The sequence below is a fragment of the Aotus nancymaae genome, unplaced genomic scaffold (assembly GCF_030222135.1).
Source record: "Aotus nancymaae isolate 86718 unplaced genomic scaffold, 86718_ANA_hifiasm-v0.15.2.pri h1tg000057l, whole genome shotgun sequence".
NCBI classification, from domain to species: Eukaryota; Metazoa; Chordata; class Mammalia; order Primates; family Aotidae; genus Aotus; species Aotus nancymaae.
In genome coordinates, this window is record NW_026988471.1 from 47,447,245 (window position 1) to 47,466,455 (window position 19,211).

Consider the following 19,211-nt stretch of genomic DNA (forward strand, 5'->3'; position numbering starts at 1 on the left):
TGTATTGGAAGCAAAATGGAGAGTTAACCAGAATATGGAGATTATCCAGGCTACCTCACTGTTTTGGATATATAAAATGATGGCTAGAAATTGACCATATGTATTTATTTTTATTCTTGGACTTGAGAAATCTAGGACTTCTGCTTTTAAGGGAAATATTTGTCTATATTATGTGTATCAATTTAAACTGGAAAGGACTAGCTAATAAAAGATAAAACACAAGAGTTTTCTATCTTTGTAGGCTTGATTTCTCCTCCGATTCTTATAATCTTTATGCTACTCATGTGTGTGGCTCATGTGTGTATATATAAATGCATACTCACATACAGACAAGTTTTATTGGATTTAGCTGAAATTCAGCAGATTAGTCTGCAAGAAGTGAGGGGAGATTTTGGATTAGATTGTCAATAAGTAGATAGTTCTTTGCATGCTTTGGAAAATTCACATGAAAATCACACGGGCCAAGGTGAAGAGAACATTGTAAGGATACTTGTACTTCTTTTACAAAATGGGAGAATTTGCATGCAGCAGCAATTCTAACATATAAAAATGAATAAATTGACAATGAATGTTGAATTACCAAATACAAGTTTCATCGAATACTATGCTTATAAAGTATAATTTTGCTCTGTAAGAATTAGTCTTGGCAGTTTTAATTGTTAAGTTGACACATTGAAACATTTTTCATCAGTTGGGTTTTTGGCTATGCTTTAATTTTTAACTACTGTTTCATTGGGACATCCCTTTTTCTGTTTAAATAGCATTCTTTTGGACTTTTGTTTTCTTTATCACTGTTTTATTTATTACAGAATGTTAACAATTTTTTTTTAACTTACGGTTGGCATGAGGGTGTGGTGGGTATGGAGGAGGAAAATACTTGACTGTTTTTTATCAAAAGAGGCTGAGGTGGGTGGATCACCTGAGGTCAGGAGTTCTAGACTAGCCTGGCCAACATGGTGAAACCCTGTCTCTACTTAAAAAAAAAAAAAATACAAAAATGAGCCACGTGTTGTGGCTCATGCGTGTAATTCCAGCTACCTGGGAGGCCAAGGCAGGAGAATCACTTGAAGCTGGGAGGTAGAGGTTGCAGTGAGCCAAGATCACATCATTGCACTCCAGCCTGGACAACAAGAGTGAAACTCTGTCTCAAAAAAAAAAAAAAAAAAAAAAAAGCATGGTTAACACTTCTAAGATTCTGTCATTCAAAATTGCAATACTTGATTTTGTCGCAAGATGGTAATATTACCAGTGATTTAAATAACAAAATAGTCTTGCAACTAATGTATCTACTAGCTTGTTTTTACTCAGCACCTTATTCTGTATCTTAGCAGTTAGAATAATAGAAATAATTACATTTTAAATGGTTTTTCTCCTTATTCTCTTCTACATCATTTATAAAGAAGAGGTTTAAGAGGAAGTACATTTATCCCTTAAAAGTACGTTATAGGCCTGTTCCTGTCTCTCTTCGTCTTTAGGTACTGAAGAATAAGATTCTTGAAATAAATAGTCTCATAAAATTGAAGTACTTCTTAATTATATCTTCTCATGGTATGCTTTTAAAAGCCTGATTAAAATAATTTCTACACCCTTTTTATCTCTTTTGATAACAAGTTCACATTAAATCCACAATTCAATAAGTCATTTACCTTTGTTCTATCTTAAAATTTGTTTGCCAAATCAAAATCACAATGAGATACCATCTCACACCAGTCAGAATGGCTATTATTAAAATGCTGGAAAACAGATGTTGGTGAAGTTGCAGAAAAAGGGCACCACTTATGCACTGTTGGTGGGAATGTTAATTTGTTCAGCCGCTGTGGAAAGCAGTTTGCAGATTTTTCAAAGAACTTAGAGCTACCATTCAACTCAGCAATCCTATTACTGGGAATTTACCTGAAAGAAAATAAAGTGTTCTAACAAAAAGACACCACACTTGTATGTTTATTGCAGTGCTGTTCACATTAGCAAAGATATGGAATCAACCCAACTCATAGATGGTGGATTGGATAAAGAAAATGTGGCACATATATACCATGAAATACTATGCAACCATAAAAAACAGAGAAAGAATTGTCCTTTGCAGCAACATAGGTGGTGCTGGGGCCATTATCCTAAGTGAATTAACACTGGACCAGAAAACTGTATACCACATGTTCCCACTTATAAATGGGAGGTAAACATTGGGTACATACAGACAGAAAGGTGGGAACAGTGGGGACTTCAATAGGAGAGAGGGAGAGAAGAGGACAAGGATTGAAAAACTACCTGTTGGGTACTATGTTCACTATTTGGGTGATGGGATCAATAGAAGCTTAATCCTCAGCATCATATGATATACCCATGTATCAAACCTGTACACATGCCCCCTGAATCTAAAAAAAAAACAACCCAGAAACTTGTTTGCTCTATCATATGTTCTTTGTTTTTGATTTGTTTAGTAATTTCCTGTATCTTCATTTCTCAACTTTGGTCTCAGGACTCCTTTAAGCTCATAAAAATTAAGGACCCCAAATAGCTTTTAAAATATGGATTGTAAGTATCTATTTACCATATTAGAAATTAAAACAGAAATTTAAAAAATATTGGTTTATTTAAAAATTCAATTACATATTAACATAATAGCATATATTTATGAATAATAACTCTCCTTAGAACAAAAAATAATTAGTAAGAAGAGTGGCATTGTTTTACTTTTCTGCAGGTCTTGCTAATGTTGCTTAATGAAGTCTGCAGAATTGAGCTGGATTCTTATCTATTTCTGTTTATTTTAGATACTTTTAAAGTACCTAAAGTCTACTCTTTTAGCAAAAACCCCAAGTGCAGTACAACATTATTAAGCAGAGCCCTCGTGTTATCTATTAGATATTTAGACTTACTGATCCTATGTATCTGTGACTTTGTATCCTTTAGCCTACATCTTATTTTCTCCCTTCCTGCCTCTGGTAACTGCTATTTTATTCTCTATCTCTGAATTTGACTGTGGGGTTTTTTTTTTTTTTTGACATATAAATGAAATCATGCAATACTTTGCTTTTTGTGTCTGGCTTATTTCACTTAATATAAAGTCCTTCACATTCATCTATGTTGTGACAAATGGCAGAATCTCTCTTAAAAAGCTGAATAATATTTCTGTGTGTGTGTATACAGACATACCAGATTTTCTTTATCTGTTTGTCCATTTGCAGATACTTTGGTTGTTTACAAATCTTGGCTATCATGAGTAATGTTGCATTGAACATGGGAGTGTAGATATTTTTATGAGGTAGTAGTTTAATTTCCTTTGGGTATATATCCCATAAGAAGGATTGCTGAGTCATGTAGTAGTTCCATTTTTAATTTCTTTAGGAATCTCTGCACAGTTTTATACAATGGCTGATCATTCTGCATTCCCACTAACAGAGTACAGGGGTTTCCTTTCCTCTGTACTTTCACCAGCACTTGTCATCTCTTTTCTTTTTGGTAATAGCCATTCTAACAGGTATGAATTGATATCTTAATGTAGTTTTGACTTGTATTTCTCTGATGATTGGTGATGTTGAGCACCTTTTCATATATTTGTTAGCTGTTATTACGTTGTTTTTGGAAAAAGATCTATTCAGGTCATTTGACAATTTTTGAAAAGGGTTATTTGTTCTCTTCTGTTATTGAGTTGTGTGAATCTTTTAATATATTTTGGATATTAAGCCCTTCTTCAGATATATCGTTTGCAAATATTTTCTTCCAATCTGTTGGCTGCTGTTTTATTTTGTTATTTGTTTTCTTTGCTGTACAGGAACTTTTAAATGTGATGTCTCTATTTTATTTTATATTTTTTGGAGACAGGGTCTTGCTCTGTCATCTAGGCTGGAGTGCAGTGAAGTGATCACAGTTCACTGTAGCCTTGACCTCCCAGGATCAATTAATCTGCTCATATCAACTTCATGACTAACTGGGACTACAGGCACACCCTGTTATGCCTGTCTAATTTTTAATTTTTTTGTAGAGACTGGGTTTTGCTGTGTTGCCCAGGCCAGTCTTGAACTCTTGGACTGAAGCAATCCTCCCACCTCATAGATACCATGAAATATATATACTCCCACAGTGCTGGAATTACAGGTATGAGCCATTGTACCTGGCTTATTTATTTCTGCTTTTGTAGCCTGAGGTTTTGGCATGATATCCAAAAAATACTGCCAAGGCCATTGTCAAGGAGGTTTTCCTCTGTGTGTTTGTCTTGGAGTTTTATGGTTTAAGGTCTTATATTTAGGTCTTTTATCTGTTTTGAATTGATTTTTATGTATGGTATAAAAATAAGAGTACATTTCATTCTTTTGTGTGTGGAAATTCACTTCTCCCAGTAGCAACCATTTATTGAAGAAACTAACCTTTTCCCATTGTGTCCTCTTATCACCCTTGTTGAAAATTAATTGACTATATGTGTTTGGGTTTATTTCTGGGCTCTCTATTCTGTTCTGCTGGTCTCTGTGTCTGTTTTTATGTCAGTACCATACTGTTTTGATTACGATAGATTTGTAATATAAACAAGAAAATGTGATACCTCCAACTTTTTTTTTTTCTTCTGAATTGTTTTGGCTATTTGATGTGTTCTGTGGCTCCATATGAATTTTAGAATTGTTTTTTTCTTTTTCTATAAAGAAAATCATTAGAATTTTGATAGAGATTTTGTTGAATCTGTATTTTGTTTTGAGTAGTATGGACATTTTAATGATATCAGTTCTTCCAGTCCATGAACACCAGTATGTTTCCATTTATTTGTGTCCTTCAGTTTCTTACATCGATGTTTTATAGTTTTCAGTGTATATATCTTTTATGTTTTTTTGAGAAAGGGTCTGGCTCTCTCATCTAGGCTGAAGTGCAGTGGCACAATCGTGGCTTACTGCAGCCTCCACCTCCAGGCACAAGCCATCCTCCCACCTTAGTCTGCCAAGTAGCTGGGACTACAGGCATGTGCCACCACATCTGGATAATTTTTGTATCTTTTGTAGAGGCAGGATTTCTTCATATTGCTGAGGCTGGTCTCAAACTTCTGAGTTTAAGCAATTCACCTACCTTGGCTTCCCAGAGTGTGCCTATCTTTCACCTTCTTGGTTAAATGTATTCTTAAGAATTTTATTTTTAAGATGCTTTGTAAATGAGATTGTTTTCATGATTTTTTTTGGATAGGTAGTTATTTGTGTACAGAAATGCCACCGATTTTTTATGTTGATTTTGTATCCTGCAGCTTTACTGAATTCATCCTCTTTGAATATTTGGTAGAATTCAGCCATTAAGCCATCGGGTTCTGGGCTTTTCTATGTCGGGAGATTTTTAGTTACTACCTCTGACTCTTTATTTCTTATATCTGTTCCTAAATTCAATCTGTTGTGATACGTTGTTTTTGTGAAAGTATATGAAGAAAATCTGGCCGTCCACAGATATATAATTGGGAAAAAGAGAATAATTTTAATAGTATTTTCAGATAATTGATACTACACTAAAACTCAACAAATGGTAGTTTCTGAGAGGTTAGCTGCATAATGGAATCTGGAACAACAAGGAACTTTTTGGAATATTTTATTGGAGTTTATTGGTATATCTTGCACTCTGAATGGCTCTTTAACACATGTGTGATGTTGTAGTATACACTGGTTTATTTGGAAAATATTGGTTTGCTGTCATGCAGTTGAAACAGTGTTCATTATACAAGATAAAAAAATCATATTCATTGATGTAACTATGCATCTCATCCATTGTGGTTGATATGAATTTCCCAAAGTTAAATTTTTGCTTGAAAACTTGAGTTTTATCATTGGCAAATACATGCTGTTAGTTTTTCTTGAAGTGGTGGGCATGCTTAGTTTATGTTTAAAAAAAAGTCTGCCAGATACCCAGTTTGAATAATTATAGTTGCTGTCAGTTATTCTTTCAAGTAAAAATGGTGTTTCTTGAAAGAAGAGGCTCTGTTTTTTTCTTTTCAACTTTTATTCTAGCTTCAGGGGTACATAGGCAAGTTTGTTACATGGGTATGTGTCATGATACTGAAGTTTGGTTTACAAATGTGTAGTACCCCCAGGTATTAAGCATAGTATCCAATAGTGAGTTTTTCAACCCTTGCCCTCCTCTCACCCTCATCTCTCTAGTAGAGACCAGTTTCTCTTGTTGGCATCTTTATGTTCATGGGTACTCAATGTTTAGCTTCTACTTGAAAGTAAGAATATGTGATATTTATTTTTCTGTTCCTGCATTAATTCACTTAGGATACTGGCTTCCAGCAGCATTCATGTTTCTGCAAAGGACATAATTTCTTTGTTTTTTATGGTTGCATAGTGTTCCATGGTGTATATATACCACATTTTCTTTATCCAATCCACTGTGGATGGTCACCTGGATTGGTTGCATGTCTTTGCTATTGCGAATAGTACTGCAATGAACATGAGAGTGCATGTGTCATTTTGGTAGAAAGATTTCTTTTCTTTTGGATATATAGCCAGTAATGGGATTGCTGGATCAAGTGGTAGTTCTATTTCAAATTCTTAGAGAAATCTCCAAACTGCTGTCCACAATGGCTGAACTAATTTACATTCCCACTAACAGTGTACAAGCATTCCTTTTTCTCCGCAGCCTTGCTAGCATCTGTTGTTTTTGACTTTTTAATAATAGCCGTTTTGACTGGTGGTATCTTGTTGTGGTTTTGATTTGTATCAAAATCATTTTGAGATGGTATCTTGTTGTGGTTTTGATTTGTATTTCTCTGATGATTAGTGATGTGGAACATTTTTTCATGTATTTTCCACTTCTATATCTTCTTTTGAGAAGCATCTGTTTATGTCTTTTGCCCACTTTTTATTTTTTCATTTATTTTTTATTTTTTTCTATTTATTTATTTTTGAGATGGAGTCTTGCTCTGTCGCTAGGCTGGAGGGCAGTGGTGCGATCTTGGCTCACTGTAACCTCTGACTCCCTGGTTCAAGCCATTCTTCTGCCTCAGCCTCCCGAGTAGCTGAGATTACAGGCATGTGCCACCATGCCCAGCTAATTTTTGTATTGTTTTTAGTAGAGACAGGGTTTCGCCATATTGGCCAGGATGGTCTTCATCTCCTGACCTCGTGATCCGCCCACCTTGGCCTCCCAAAGTGCTGGGATTACAGGCAGGAGCCACTGTGCCTGGCCAAGAAGCATCTGTTCATGTCTTTTGCCTACTTTTTAATGGGCTTATTTGATTTTTTGTTGAATTAAGTTCCTTATAGATTCTGGATATTACAACTTTGTCAGATGAATAGTTTGCGAATATTTTCTACCATTCTGTTGGTTGTCTGTTCACTCTGTTGGTAGTTTCTTTTGCTGTGTAGAAGCTCTATAATTTAATTAGGTCTCACTTGTCAATTTTGTTTTTGTTGCGATTGCTTTTGAGAATTTAGTCATAAATTATTTCCCAAGGCCAATGTCCAGAATGGCGTTTCCTAAGTTTTATTCTAGGATTCTTATGGTTTGAGGTCTTAGATTTAATTCTTTAACTTATCTTTGCAACTGAACGCAAGTTCAGTCACTCACTACTTGCAGAGTCCAGTTAACAAGAGAGAGGTGTGGTAGAAAGAAAGTGACTTTATTTCCAAAGCTAGCAAAGAGGAAGTGGCTTGATTCCTATCCAAAGCAATCACTTTCAGTTTTGGTGGGGGAAGTCAAGGGTTTAAAAACATAAAACTTGATATGAAAGGCATGCAAGAATTATACTGAGTACAATGTCTGTGTGTCTTGTTCTATTGGCTTTCTTGGGTTCTAGTCCACCTGGAGCGTGGGCTAGAGTCATCTCAACAATGGTGAGGTTGTGGACTAGGTGCCTTGAGTTTATTGCTGCAGTTTTGCAGCTGGGTCCCCAGGCTTGGTCTGTTTGTATTAAGATTAGCCTCTAGAACTTCTAAGTAGACACGTAATTAGATACTAGCATACAGTTGGATAAATGTGAAGGGAATATATGCAGTGAGAAACGGAAGGACATGGGGTCTATTTTCAGGCTAAGGGAAAAGGCTTTTGTAGTTTGCTTCAAGGTTAGGTCTTGAATCCCAAGGGAAAGGAAAAAAAAGTTTTAAAATGTATTTTGAAGTTAGGCTTCCCAGTTATATCTTGAGTTAACTTTTTTTATATGGTGAAAGGTAGGAGTCTAGTTCATTCTTCTTCATATGGCTAGCCAGTTACCCCATCACCATTTATTGAATAGGGAGTCCTTTCTCCATTGCTTATTTTTGTTGACTTTGTCAAAGATCAGATGGCTGTAGGTGTGTGACTTTATTTCTGAGTTCTCTATTCTGTTCCATTGGTCTATGTATATGTTTTTGTTTTTGTACTGTTGCTATGCTGTTTCGGTTACTATAGCCTTATAGTCTGGGTTGAAGTTCTGTAATATGATGCTTCCAGTTGTGTTCTTTTTTTGCTTATGATTGTTTTGGCTGTTCAGGCTCCTTGTTGGTTCCATATGAATTTTAGAATAGTTTTTTTTTCTAGTTCTGTGAAAAATGACATTGGTAGTTTGATTGAATATGCAGATTGCTTTAGGATGTATGACCATTTTAAATGATATTGATTCTTCCATTCCATGAACTTGGAGTGTTTCTCCATTTGTTTGTGTGATCTGTGATTTCTTTCAGCAGTGTTTTGTAGTTCTCCTTATAGAGATCTTTCCCTCCTTCATTAAATGTGTTCCTAGGTATTTTATTTTTGCATGTGGCTATTGTAAATGGGGTTGTGTTCTTGATTTGGCTCTTAGCTTGAACGTTGTTGGTGTATAGAAATGCTACTAATTTTATACATTGATTTTGTATCCTGAAACTTAACTGAAGTCATTTATTAGTTCTAGGAGTCTTTTGATGAAGTTGTTAGGGTTTTCTAGGTATAAGACCATATTGTCAGCGAAGAAAGATAGTTTGACTTCTTTTCCTATTTGGATGCCTTTTACTTTTTCTCTTGAGTGATAGCTCTGTACTTCCAGTATTATACTGAATAGGAGTGGTGCACTTGTCTTGTTCTGGTTCTCAAGGAGAATGATTCCAGTTTTTGCCCATTTAGCATGCTGTTGGCTGTGAGTTTGTCATAGATGGCTCTTATTATTTTGAGGTATGTTCCTTCAATGCTTCATTTCTTGAGGGTTTTTTTTTTTATTTAATCATTAAGTCATGTTGGATTTTACCAAAAGCTTTTTCCATGTATATTGAGATAATCATAGGTTTTTGCTTTTAATTCTGTTTATGTGTTTTAATTCTGTTTATTGTGTTTGTCAATAAATCACATTGATTGATTTGCATATATTGAACCAACTTTACATCCCAGGAATAAAGCCTATTTAGTTGTGGTGAGTTAACTTTTGATGTGCTGCTGGTTTCAGGTTGCTAGTATTTTGTTGAGGAATTTTTGCATCTATGTTCATCAGGGATATTGGCTTCTACATTTCTTTTTTCATCATGTCTTTTCCAGGTTTTGGTATAAGGGCAATGCTGGCTTCATAGAATGAGTTAGAGAGGAGTCCCTTCTCCTCAACATTTTGGAATCTTTTCAGCATATTTGGAGTAGTATCAGCACTTCTTTGAACATCTGGCAGAATTCAGCTGTGAGTCCGTCTGGCCTGGGGCTTTCTTTGGGTGCTAGGTTTTTTATTGCTAATTCAATTTTGGAACTTGATATTGGTCTGTTCAGAGTTTTATGTTTCTAGGAATTTATCCATTTCCTCTAGATTTTCTAGTTTGTATATGAAGAGGTATTCAATAGCTTCTGAGGATCTTTTATATTTCTGTGAGATTGGTTGTGATGTCATCTTTGTCATTTCTGACTGTGCTTATTGGAATCTTCCTTTTTTTCTTTGTTAATGTAGTTAGTGTTCTATCAATTTTTTTTATCCTTTCAGAGAACCAGTTTTTGGTTTCATTGATTCTTTTTTCCCCCTTAATGATTGCTGTAAGAAAATCATTGGTTCTTTGTATGGATTTTGTGGTCTCAATTTTGTTAAGTTTCACTCTGATTTTATTTGTTTTCATCTGGCTTTAGGGTTAGTTCTTGTTTTTCTAGTTCCTGTAGGTGTGATGTTAGCTTGTTAATTTGAGATCTTTCCAACTTTTTGTAGTAGCCATTTAGTACTATATGGTTTCTTCCTAACACTGCTTTTGCTGCATCTCAGAGATTTTTGGTATGTTGTCTGTGTTTTCATTTATTTCAAAGAATTTTTTGATTTCTGCCTTAACTTTGTTGTTTATCCAAAAGTCATTCAGGAACAAGTTTTAAAATTGCCATGTAATTGTGTGATTTGGAAAAATCTTGGCATTGATTTGCTTCTTTGTTGTCTTTGTTGTTTTTTGCTTCCAACTGTATTAGTCTCTTTTTATTCTCTTGGTAGTGTCTTCCAGAGTTAACTACTTCTGTTGTGGGTGATAAATGTATAAGACTCCACTTCAGATGTTGATTCTGCTATGAGTGTGGTCTCTTCCTTTACTCAACTGAGAATTAAAACTTTTTATTCTTTTTAATATTCCAGTCTCAGAAGTAATTCCCTCTATAGAGGTTATCTAATGATAGTCTTATTCGTCCTAGTAGTGACTAACAGCCAGGCTCTAGCCTCTTCAGGAACGCTACAGGATGGATTTAGCATAAATGTGTATTAAACTAAAAAGGCATTATTTCAAATGTGTTTAAGTGCATTGTATTTTTAGACAACTTACATGGAATGTTTTTCTTAAAAACAATGCTTCCAGTGGTTGGGCGCGGTGGCTCACTTCTGTAATCCCAGCACTTTGGGAGGCTGAGGCAGAGATTGAGACCATCCTGGCTAACATGGTGAAACTCTGTCTCTACTAAAAAATACAAAAAATCAGCTGGGCGTAGTGGCACTTGCCTGTAGTCCCAGCTACTCGGGAGGCTGAGGCAGGAGAATTGCTTGAACCTCAGAGGCAGAGGTTGCAGTGAGCCGAGATCGTACCACTGCACTCCAGCCTGGTGCTTGGTGACAGAGCAATACTCTGTCTCAAAAAACAAACAAACACAAACAAACAAACAACCAATGCTTCCATGCCAAATACATAATGGTCAAAATATATGAAGAGCTCAAGATGACATCAGTCCAATTTGTCTTGTCATTGTGTTCATGTGGATGATAGGCAGCAGGCAGTTATGATGACAGGTGTTAGAGCCAAAGTAATTGCCAATTTGTTAACATTTTTCCATTTCTAAACCATCTTTAAAGAAAATCACATATGGGGTCATACCATCTTCATGGTATAGCAACCATTTCATCTGGATTCACATTTTTACCAGTAAAAAACTGGTAGTTGTTGAAATTAGTAAGCTGTGCTTGGTTTCTTCTGTAGCTTCTGTCATAAAAGGTTTTACTATTTAGGTCACTGTTCTTCAAGTTGGCCTTTGATTGATTTTATGTAATATTTGATGTACTTCTTGTAGGCTTCTTTTGTGAGGTTTGTTTCCTGCAAGTGGTGGTTCATGACAGTATCAACATAAGTGATTAATGTGCTTTTGATACCTTCACCCTCAGGGCCTTCTGTGGAGGCATTTCTGTCAGTGTTACCCTCTGTCCTACTGACCATCTTTCCCCCAACCCCCCACCCCACTTCCAGGCATAGCTCATCTGCAATCTCCCAGATACTGTAAATGTTGGAGAACATCTCATGTCTGGTAAGGTCTGGGTAGATAATCATGATGTCGGCTGAAGGGAGACAACAGTGGTGCTGGCTTAGCAGGATCCCAGAGATCAGAGTGAACATGATGCAGCTGGAACAGTGCTTGGTAGGAGGGAGGAGCGGGTGGAAAAGATGATTTCTATTTTTATTCCTCTGTGGTCCATGAGCATGGTGTGATGTTAATTTTTTTGAATTTATTGAGACTTGCTTTATGGCTGAGCATATGGTCAGTTGTGGAGTATGTTCCATGTGCAGACGAGAAGAGTGTGATTCTGTGGTCAATGGGTGGAGTATTCTGTAGATGTCCATTAGGTCCAGCTGGTCAAGTTTAAATTCAGAATTTCTTTGTTAGTTTTCTGCCTCGATGATCTGTCTAATGCTTCCAGTAGGGTATTGAAGTCCCCTACTATTATTGCATGGCTGTTTAAGAGTTTTGTAGGTCTAGAAGTACTTGTTTGTAATTCTAGGTGCTCCAATTTTGGGTGTGTGTAAGATAGTTAAGTCTTCATGTTGAATTGAATGCTTTATCATTATATAATGACCTTCTTTGTCCTTTGTTACTGTTGTTGGTTTAAAGTCTGTTTTATTTGATAAAATAATAGTGACCTCTGCTCTTTTTCTATTTTCTATTTGCTTCGTGGATCACTCTTTAGCCCTTTATTTTGAGCCTATGAGTGTTGTTAACATGCGTCTTGTTTTTTATCCAACTTGCCATTTTGTGCCTTTTTAGCGGAGTGTATAGATCATTTACATTCAAGGTTAATATTAATATGTGAAGTTTTGTTTTTATCGAGATGGAGTCTCGCTCTGTCACTCAGGCTGGAGTGCAGTGGCACGATCTCAACTCACTGTAACCTTCCTCTCTGGGTTCAAGAGATTCTTCTGCCTCAGCCTCCCAAGTAGCTGGGACTGCAGGCGAGCATCACCACACATGGCTAATTTTTGTATTTTTAGTAGAGACGGGGTTTCACCACGTTGGCGAGGCTGATCTTGAACTCCTTACCTCAAGCAATCTGCCTGCCTCCGAAATTGCTGGAATTACAGGCGTGAGCCACTGTGTCTCTGGCTATGTGAGGTTTTGAGCCTATCATGAAATTGTTAGCTGATTGCTTTGTAGTTTCTATTGTGTGGTTACTTTATAGGGTCTGTGGGCTTATGTGTATTTTCATGGTAGCTGGCATCATTCTTTTGTTTCCATGTTTAGAACTTTCTTAAGGTGCTCTTGTAATGATGGTCTAATGGTAACAAATTCCCTTAATGCTTGCATGTCTGGAAAAGCATTTATTTCTCCTGTGCTTGTGAAACTTAACTTGGCAGGGTATGAAATTCTTGGTTGGAATTTCCTTTCATTAAGAATGCTGAAAATAGGCTCCTAGTCTCTCCTGGCTTGTAAAGTTTCTGCTGAGATGTCTGCTTTTAGCCTAAAGGGTTTCCTTCTATATATGATCTGATATTTTCCTCTAGCTGTCTTTAAGATTTTTTCTTTAGCATTGACCTTGGATAGTCTGGGAGGGCAGGGGCCATGAAAGGTGGGACCAGACGGGGCAGATCCACCTGCAAGTCCCCCAATGGCAGGTACAAGTGGCGGGTACAATGCTGAGGGATAATCCAGTGGGCAGCTACCAGGTGCCCAGGGTATATCTAGGCATGGAACTGGGAAACCTCCTTGGCCTCAAGGTCACTGCACAGTGATAGGGGGCAGCCTAAACTTCAAATCCAGGGTAATGAGTGCTCCAATACCTGGAGATCTGCTTGGGAATGGAGTGGAGTGGGCCCCCTGCATCAAGATCTCTGCATAGGAAGGGTGGGATGACTCAAGCTATTGGACCAGGCAGGCAGGTGCTATGAATGCCTGGAGATCTGCTTAGGTGTGCTCTTAGCAGAGAGGGCACCCTTGTATTAGGATCTCTGCACAGGAAGGGTGGGTTAGGTCAGGCTGCTAATCAAGGTGAGTGGGTACTCCAAATATCTGGACATCTGCCTGCGCATGTAGTGGAGATGGCCATGCTGCACCATGATCTATATCCATGAAGGATGAATGGTTCATGCTGCTGGGTCAGGCAAGAGGGTACCCTGAATGCCTGGATTTCTGCCTGGATGGAGCAGAAGGGACCCCCACTTCATCTTGATCCCAGGGGAACAAGCAGGGGAACAGAGTGATGGCACATGCAGATCAGTTTCAGGTTGCCAAGCTGGCCCTGGCTGCAAGTCTCATTGCCCAAGAGAAATTGCAGCTGTAGCAGTTTTCCTCCCACTCCAGGCTTGCAACAGGGAAGAGTATAATTCCAGCACCTACTTCTGAGGTGCTTTTCACCTCAGAAGTGGTTGAGGCTGTGGAGGCTACTACCCTGCTCCAGAGTAGGCAATCCAGTCTCTGGCCGAAGACAAATGCTTGTGTGACCATGCAGCTGGGTTGCCTAGAATGACTGACTTGTATGTACCCACATTAAAAATGGCATCCTGTGCTTGGTCCTATGTCTGGGAAAGTGTCTGCAGCTTCTCCTAGTGTTTTTCCCTCACAGTGTCTCCAACCCTCTCCCCAGGTTAGCTCCAGGGTTTGGGAGAAAAAAAAGTTCTCCCTCAGCCTGGGTTGCTTTGATTCCCAGTGGAAAGGTGAGTCACTGAAGGAGGCTGTCTTTCTCTCTCATGTACTGGGGTTTCACTTACTTTTATCTGTCAAATGCCATCATAGTGGCTGTTTGCTGGGATTCTCGTCTCTGGGATTTGGAGTGTCTTTCACAATTCCAGTGGATTCCTATTTTCCTTCTTGAATTAAAGCTCACACCATTGATATTTACTGTCTTGTTATTTCCAAATGGCTAAGGCATGCTAAAAGGCATTAATTTGCCACCTTAGGATAAAAAGGCCATATTAACTCCCATCTTAAACCATGGCACAAATGCTTTTCCTTGTACTTTTTGTGTACATTTGTATGCTGCAGAAATGCTTCTTCCTTCTATTTCATCTCATAAAATATTAAAAGGAAGTATACCTGCTAGTTGAAATTTAGTATAATTAATAATTCTTAGATTATGCAAAGGACTTTCTTATCTTAAGTGAAATAGGTTTGTGGTGGTTTCTGCTGTTTTTGTCTGTTGTGTTTTTTAACTGTGAATAGCAATGGAGAATACAGTGACCACTTGCAAGGTTTGGTGCTACTCCCTTAATTCATGCTAAGATGCCTATAGTTTTACTTGTTATTGCTTTTGCATTATTACTACAAATGTCAACAAAACCAAATAAAAATACTAAATAAGAAAAAGGCACATTTTGTTTTGGTATTATGAAAATAGTTGTGACTTTATGAACACCATGGAAAGGGTCTTAGGTACCCTCAGTGGTTTGTATACTCTGAGAACTGTTGTTCTGCACTTAGGGTGACTATATGTAATTTATAATCTAGTTTTGAGAGAGAGAGAAATTGGATTCTATTAATAATTACCCCAGAATAACAGGTATAAACTGAAACTGTTCTGGGAAAACTGGGACGTGTAGTCACTTTATGATTGCCTTATTTCTAGGGAACTTCAAGTCATCTTCTGTATTTGGTCTTCATGTCACATGATCTTTCTAAAATGATACTATCAGTCATTATGGAAAGAAGGAAAGGGAAGAACAGGGAGAAGAGGTTGTGATGGCTTTCATATTTGAGCATTAAAACTCCTAAAATATAGGTGCCAACTATATGTCCAACTGTTCTTGCACTTAGATGTATTGAAAATTTCAGTAATGTGGTTGGTTCTTTAGGTGATTTGAGAGTTAGAATATTGTTTGGTCATCAGGAGACAAATTTATGCTAGCGAGTAGTCATAAAGAAGAAATTCACCTGTTTTTATATTTCCTGAATTGTGTAATTTAAATATTAAGATTTGGATTGGTTCAAAGCAGATCCAAGAATCATAAAAACGTAACTGCCATTTTGTATCAAATAATTTTTGATGTTGAATAAGAAACAATACACTTATGAATGTGGATATTGCTATGCTATATTAGTGTATTACAAAATTTTTAAAATTATGTTTATGGAATTGAATTCTTGCTATGTTAAAATTTATTGTTAAATTTAGTATTTCTAATGAGAAAAAAGATGCAATATACCAGAATCTCTGGGACACAGCTAAGGCAGGGTTAAGAGGGAAATTCATAGCACTAAATGTCCACATCAAAAAGTTAGAAAGATCTCGAAGTAAGAACATAACATCACGATTGGAAGAATTAGAGAAGCAAGAACAAATCAATCCCAAAGCTAGCAAAAGACAAGAAATAACCAAAATTAGAGCTGAACTGAAGGAAATCAAGACATAAAAAAACCATTCAAAAGATTAATGAATCCAGGAGTTGGTTTTCAAAAAAATTAATAAGATAGAGAGGCTGCTGGCTAGACTAATACAGAGAGAAGATCCAAATAAACACAATTAGAAATGAGGAAGGGAATGTTACCACTGACCCCACAGAAATAAAAATATCCATCAGAATCTATTGTGAACAACACCTCTACGAACACAAAACTAGAAAACAGAAGAGATGGATAAATTTCTGAACACATATACTCTCTCAAGACTTAACCAGGAAGAAATTGATTCCTTGAACAGAACAATAAGTAACTCCAAAATTGAATCATTAATAAATAGCCTACCAACCAAAATAAAAGCCCAAGACCTCATGGATAAACTGCTGAATTCTACCAGATGTACAAAAAAGAGTTGCTACTATTCCTACAGAAACTATTCCAAAAAACTGAGAAGGAGGGACTGTTCCCCAGCTAATTCTTGAGGCCAGCATCATCCTGATACCATAGCCTGGCAGAGATATGACAAAAAATAAGCCTTCAGGCCAATATCACTCATGAACATTGCTGCAAAAACCCTCAACAAAATACTTGCAAACCGAATTTAGCAGCACATCACAAAGTTAATCCACCATGCTCAAGTGGGCTTTATCCCCAGAATGCAAAGTTGGTTCAACATACTCAAATCAATATATGTGATTCATCACATAAACAAAACTAAAGACAAAAACCAAGTGATTATCTCAATAGATGCAGAAAAGGCTTTATATAAAATTCAACAGCCTTTCATGTTAAAAACTCTCAATAAACTAGGTATTGAAGGAACATAACTTGAAATACTATGAGCTGTCTGTGACGAACCCACAGCCAACATTATACTGAATGGGGAAAAGCTGAATGCCTTCCCCTTGAACACAGCACAAGACAAGTATACCCTCGTTCACCACTCCTATTCAACCTAGTATTGGAAATCCTAGCCAGAGCAGTCAGGCAAGACAAAGAAATAAAGGACATCCAAATAGGAAGAGAGGAAGTCAAACTGTCCCTATTTGCAGATGATATGATTCCATATGTAGAAAACTATAGTCTTGACCCAAAAGCTCCTCCAGGTGATAAACAACTTCAGCAAAGTTTTAGGATACAAAACCAATGTACAAAAATCATTAGGATTCCCATACACCAACAGTAGCCAAGCTAAGAGCCAAACCAGGAAGGCAATTTCATTGCCACAAAAAGAATAAAACACCTAGCAATATAGCTAACCGGGAGGTGAAAGATCTTTGCAATGAGAGTTACAAAACACTTCTCAAAGAAATCAGAGAAGACACAAACAAATGGAAAAACATCTCATACTCATGGATAGGAAGAATCAATATTATTAAAATGGCCATACTGCCCAAAGCAATATACAGATTCAATGCTATTCCTATCAAATTACCAGTGTAATTCTTCACAGAGCTGGATAAAACTATTTTAAAATTTATGTTGAACCAACAAAGAGCCTGAATAGCCAAGGCAATCCTAAGCAAAAAGGACAAAACTGGAGGCATTACATTACCTGACTTCAAACTATACCATAGGGCTATGGTAACCAAAACAGCATGGTACTGATATAAAAACAGACCCACAGACCAATGGAACAGAATAGAGAGTCTGGAAATAAGGCTGCACACCAATAGCCATCTGATCATTGACAAAGTAAACAAAAATAAGTAACGGGGAAAGGACTCCCAATTCAATAAATGGTGCTGGGATAACTGGCTAGCCATATGCAGAAGACTGAAGCTGGACCCCTTTCTTATACCACGTACAAAAATCAACTCTGGATGAATAAAAGACTTAAATGTAAAACCCCAAACTGTAAAAGCCCTGGAAAACAACCTAGGCAATACCATCTTGGACATAGGAATAGGCAAAGATTTCATGACAAAGACACCAAAAACAATCACAAGAAAATCAAAAATTGACGAGTGAGGTCTAATTAAACTTAAGAGTTTCTACACAGTGAAAGAAACATCAACGGAGGAAACGGCATACAGAATGGAAGAAAATATTTGCAAACTATGTATCTGATAAAGGTCTAATATCCAGCATCTATAAGGAATTTAAAAAAATTTACAAGAGAATACCAGTCCCATTAAAAAGTGGGTAAAGGACATGAACAGATAGTTTTCAAAAGAAGATATACATGCAGCCAAAAAGCATATGAAGAAAAGCTCAATATCACTGATCATTAGAGAAATGCAAATCAAGACACAAGGAGATACCATCTCACACCAGTCCGAATGGCTATTGTTAAAAAGTAAAAAAACAATAGATACTGGTAAGGTTGCAGATAAACGGAAATAGTTATACACTGTTGGTGAGAATGTAAATTAGTTCAGCCATTGTGGAAAACAGTATGGCAATTCCTCAAAAAGCAAAAAGCAGAACTACTATTTGACTCAAGAATCCCATTACTGGGTATATACTCAGAGGAATATAAAGCATTCTACTGTAAAGATGCATGCGAATGTTCATTGCAGCACTTTTCACAATAGCAAAGACATGGAATCAACCTAAATGCTCATCAGTGACAGATTGGTTAAAGGAAATGTGGTACATATACCCCATGGATACTATGCAGCCATAAAAAAGAATGAGATCACGCCTTTTGTGGGAACATGGATGGAGCTGGAGGCTATCATCCTCAACAAACTAATGCAGGAAAGACAACCAAATACTGCATGTTCTCACTTATAAGTGGGAGTGAGGTAATGAAAACTTATGAACACAAAGAAGGAAACAACACACACTGGATCTACTTGAGAGTGGAGGGTGGCGGGGGTAGAGGAGCAGAAAAGATAACTACTGGGTACTGTGCTTAATTCCTGGGTAATGAAATAATCTATAACAAATATCTGTGACATGAGTTAACCTGTGTAACAAACCTTCACATGCACTTCCGAACTTTAAATAAAAGTTTAAAAAATTTAGTGTTTCTAGAACATAGACGTGAAGACCAAAGTTATGACGCTTTTAGTTTGAGTAAAAACACATACTCATTTAAAACTTGTTATTAAAACCATCTCGAATATTAAAATTTTTTTCACTTACATTTACTGGCATATATAACTTGTGAACATATAAAAATACTGTATATAACTTGTGAATTTAGTATGAAAATTAAATAGGAGCTGCATGAAATTTCATTATAAAACTATTCAATGCATTTATTCCAATGTCTACAAAGAAACTTTAAAAACTCTGTTATAATTCTGTTTAATTTCTTT

At 36.7% G+C, this 19,211-nt stretch overlaps 1 protein-coding gene and 1 pseudogene across 1 annotated transcript in view; one reads left to right on the forward strand and one right to left on the reverse strand.

Annotated features, from left to right (window-relative positions):
• GTF2A1L (general transcription factor IIA subunit 1 like) overlaps positions 1 to 19,211 on the forward strand; it is an 82,827-nt gene that overhangs the window by 3,958 nt on the left and 59,658 nt on the right. The gene's annotated exons all lie outside the window — the stretch shown is intronic.
• Positions 11,167 to 11,669, reverse strand: LOC105726158 (translationally-controlled tumor protein-like; annotated as a pseudogene).